Source organism: Octopus sinensis, linkage group LG26, assembly GCF_006345805.1.
Source record: "Octopus sinensis linkage group LG26, ASM634580v1, whole genome shotgun sequence".
Classification (NCBI taxonomy): Eukaryota; Metazoa; Mollusca; class Cephalopoda; order Octopoda; family Octopodidae; genus Octopus; species Octopus sinensis.
In genome coordinates, this window is record NC_043022.1 from 23,332,438 (window position 1) to 23,337,366 (window position 4,929).

A 4,929-nucleotide genomic window follows, 5' to 3' on the forward strand; every position below is an offset into this window, starting at 1 on the left:
TAATCATCTGGAAGCCGTTCAGCGATGTGCAACCAAAAGAATACCCTCCATCAGGCATTTGCCATATTCTGAATGCTTTACTTCCCTGGGCATGGACACATTGAAACTCCGACGTCTGGCAGCTGACTTGGCAGACACCCATAAAATTATTGACCATCTTACAAACAATAACTCTGAGCACCTTTTCAAACTCCACCCGTCTAACACATTTACAAAGTCAGAAAACAGCACAGCTCCCATGACTTTAGGAAACATTTTTTCACACTGAGAGTTGCTGAAGCATGGAACAAACTGCCGGCATCGGTTGTTAGTTGTCGGAGCACTGCATCCTTCAAAACTTCCATGCTTCCTGCGATTCGCCAACACTACACCTGATTTTCTCCCCTCCATACACACACAAGCATGTATCTGACTCATGCATTGTTCGCTTTCCAAACATTTGTACATTACATTTGTACACTTTATACGCACTTTCTGACAAGTTGTGGTGCACCTGAGCACTGTATACAATAATTTCATTATTATTATTTTTATTATTATAGGTCTGCTCCATCATGACAGACTAACAAGTTAAACAACAAAATAGTTTCTTCCAGCTTGTATTGACAATCCAAAATAGACAATCACTGCCTGTCCTACCAGGCCTCACTCATATACTTTTTTTTTGGTTGTCATGGTTGGATGCCCTTCATAACACCTGCCACTACACTGAATGTACTAGGTCTTCTTTTATCTTCTTTTACTTGCTTCAGTCATTGAATTAAGGCCATGCTGGGGCATTGCCTTGAAAGGTTTTTAGCTAAATAAATTGCTTTTATTGTGCCTAGGGAGAGACATTTTCTTTTTGTGCCTTATGATTTAACACACTCACTGGTAAAATTTCCACTTAAATCTTATTTATATTTTTATTTTTATTAATAAAAATAAAAATTAAAAAAATAAAAAATTTTTCAAATAAAAATTAAGTGGAAATTTTACCAGTGAGTGTGTTAAATTATAAGACACAAAAAGAAAATGACTCTCCCAAGACACAACAGAACATGCTTCAACACACAAACTCATAAAGAATCTTGCAAACCAAATCCCAAAACGAAATTGCTTCTAGTATTTCTTTTTCTCTTAAGTCCGGTACTGATTCTATTGTTAAATTTCAAGGATGTAAACAAACCAACACCAGTTGTTAAGTGGTGTGGGTGGGGACAAGGCGGTGAGCTGGCAGAAACGTTAGCACGCCGGGCGAAATGCTTAGCGGTATTTCATCTGCCGTTACGTTCTGAGTTCGAATTCCGCCGAGGTCGACTTTGCCTTTCATCCTTTCGGGGTCGATAAATTAAGCACCAGTTATGCACTGGAGTCGATATAATCAACTTAATCCGTTTGTATGTCCTTGTTTTTTTCTCTGTGTTTAGCCCCTTGTGGGTAGTAAAGAAAGTGTTAAGTGGTGTGGGTGGGGACAAACATAAACACAAACACACACACACACACACCAAATATGTGTGTGTATGTGTGTTTATCTGCGCAGGTATTTCTAGAGGAATGTAAACAATGTTTTGGATTGGTTTACTTCTAGATCAATCCAGTAATACACACATATATACATATATACTGTTGTTTGAGGCCATGAAATTTGAAGTAATGTAAATATGGCCTACTTAACTAGAAATATAATAATAAATTTTTACTCTACTTCAAGTATTGAGTACTCTTCACTTTGTAATATAATGTGTGTCACTTGTAATAACAATTGGGAGATTTACACACACACACATGCAAACATTCACACACTCAAAAACTCTCTCTCACATACACACATAACAGATATTCACACACACATGCACACACACACATACCTACACAAACGCAGGCAAGCAGACACACACTCACTCACACATAATCACACACACATTCACAAACATACACATTCGTGCACACTCACACACACATGCACTCACACACAAACACTCACACACACAACACACACTCACGCACTCATGCATCCACACACACATGAACACACCCACATGCATGCACACACACACACACATGAGAAATTAGTTATGGTTTGTGTCACGAAATGTAAGCACTTCATAAAATTTATGAATCAAGATAAGTTTTATATGGTTGTGAAGAGGGTAACAAGTCTCGACCTTTCCATGAGAACAGGGAATGTTTGTTGTATAAAGTTACAAAGTGATCAATAACAGTATTTGCTTATCTTCACATCAACCATAATCAAGTTGCCTTATTCTCAAAGACATTCCACCCTTGACCATTCTGTCTTTTCTGAGATACCCAGAACTATATCAATAAATGTGACCCTTCTTTATTTAACCCTTTAGAATTTAAACCAGCCACATCTGGCCAAAATATTCTATCTGTTTAAAATCTAAACTGGCCAGCTCTGGACTTTCACACCTACCCTATAATGTCATTCTAAAAATAAATAATTACATAGTCAAAATATTTAAGCTATGAGATAACACATCATTAATTCAGCTATGTATAACTTGGATTTTATTTTTATCCATTCACACATAGCATGCATTTTTCTATGATTTTCCACTTGATAATAAATGACATGGAGTTGGTCTTCAAACCCCATATGTGGCTTACCAACTTAGTGGCTTCACACTGGAAAGCCACATATGGGATTTGAAGACCAATTCCATGCCATTTATAATCGTGTGGAAAATCATAGAAAAATGCATGCCTTATGTTAATGGATAAAAAAATTGCAAGTTATGCATAGCTGCAAGATAGCACATTCTTTTTAGATTGAAGAATTTCACCACACTTCTGAATTCCAGATCAGAAATTTCCAGCAAATGTAAACATATGGACAAGTTACTTTCAGTGAATTGGTGAACACCACTCTCTCCAAATAGAGTAGCTGTGTTGCAGACTTTAGACCCCCTTCCATCAATTATAGACCATTTAGCCTTGCAAACTCTATGGTCAAAAGGAACATGAGTGTAATTCTTTTTCTTTTCTCTTTCTTTTTCCGTTTTTTTTTTCTTCACCATTCCATATTTTGAACCCACTTTCATCTCATCTTTTCTCATGATTTTTCTTGTTCTATTGTCCTGATTTGTAACTTGTATAGGCCATGTGCACAGAGCCTGAACATCACCTGGAGACACTAGGCATATTTTAAAACCTGCCTAGACAATATTTTCCATGTACCAAAAACAATTAGTAGCTCCTAACTATATACTGTGTATATTCACCAGTATTCATCTCTCAGCAGATGGAACACTTTTTTGTTGATCTTATCTGAATGGAAAAGAAAACTCTCTCTCTCTCTCTATATATATATATATATATATATATATATATATATATATCACGTGATCACGTGACCGACCAGGCTATCAGATGTTGCTACACATTGCTGGTCACAATGCACTTCACATTGTTTTAGCCTTCAAATAACGCCACCCCGCTGGCTAAGCGAGCAGGCCAACAGAAGAAAGAGTGAGAGAAAGTTGCAGCGAAAGAGTACAGCAGGGATTGCCACCACCCCCTGCCGGAGTGTCGTGGAGCTATGGGTGTTTTCACTCAATAAACACTCACAACGCCCGGTCTGGGAATTGAGACTGCAATTCTACGACTGTGAATCCGCTGCACTAACCACTGGGCCATTGCGCCTCCACATATATATATATATATATATATACATACATATACACATAGATACACACACACACAGACACACACACACACATATATATATATATACATACATACATATATACATAGATACACAGACATTTCATGTGAGTAAGAATGAAGGAAATAGGCCCCAATGTTGTTGGAAATATCGTTCTAAGTTTATCAAATAAATTAAATCTGCTTGCAACAGCTAATGAGAATTCGTGAGTATCAAATAATTTGCAATCAAGAATCTCTGTGTTTCAAACCCATGTCAATGTGTGTGTGTGTGTGTGTCTATGTGTGTGTGTGTGTGTGTGTGTGTGGTGTGTCTATGTGTGTGTGTGTGTGTGTGTGTGTGTGTGTGTGTGTGTGTGTGTGTGTGTCTATGTGTGTGTGTGTGTGTGTGTGTGTTATTTAAAATAGTTTGATTCGGTTCCATGCAATTTAAAGTTTTGCATGCCTCTAACAGAAGTTCCTCTATTTCAGGGTTTAGATTACTGAATGGAGGGATACAAGAAGTCCAAAATGGCTACCAGAAGATAGGGTTCTGTTAGAGCCCTATGAAACTTTAAGTCACTTGGAACTAAATCAGACTGTTTTAAATAATATGTAACTCCTTTTAAATGTGTTGAGCGTCCTTTTCTTTCGTTTGTCCACCAATTTGTATAAACACACACACATACATATGTGTGTGTGTGTGTGTGTGTGTGTATATATATATATATATATATATATATATATATATACATATATGTAGTAAGTAGCTAGCTTACGAACCACATGGTTCCGGATTCAGTCCCACTGCGTGACACCTTGGGTAAGTGTCTTCTACTATAGCTTCAGCAGACCAAAGCCTTGTGAGTGGATTTGGTAGATGGAAACTGAAAGAAGACCGTCGTATATATGTGTTTATATATATGTCTGTGTATATATATATGTATGTATATGTGTTTGTGTGTCTGTGTTTGTTCCCCCAACATCGCTTGACAACCGATGCTGGTGTGTTTACATCCCTGTAACTTAGTGGTTCAGCAAAAGAGACTGATAGAATAAGTACTAGGCTTACAAAGGGTAAGTCCTGTGGTCGATTTTCTCAACTAAAGGTGATGCTCCAGCATGGCCACAGTCACATGACTGAAACAAGTAAAAGAGTATATATGTATGTATGTATGTATGTATGTATGTATGTGTGTGTGTGTGTGTCTGTCTGTGTGTTTGTATGTATACATATATAAAAAGAGAAAGAGAGGGATATATATATATATATATATATAT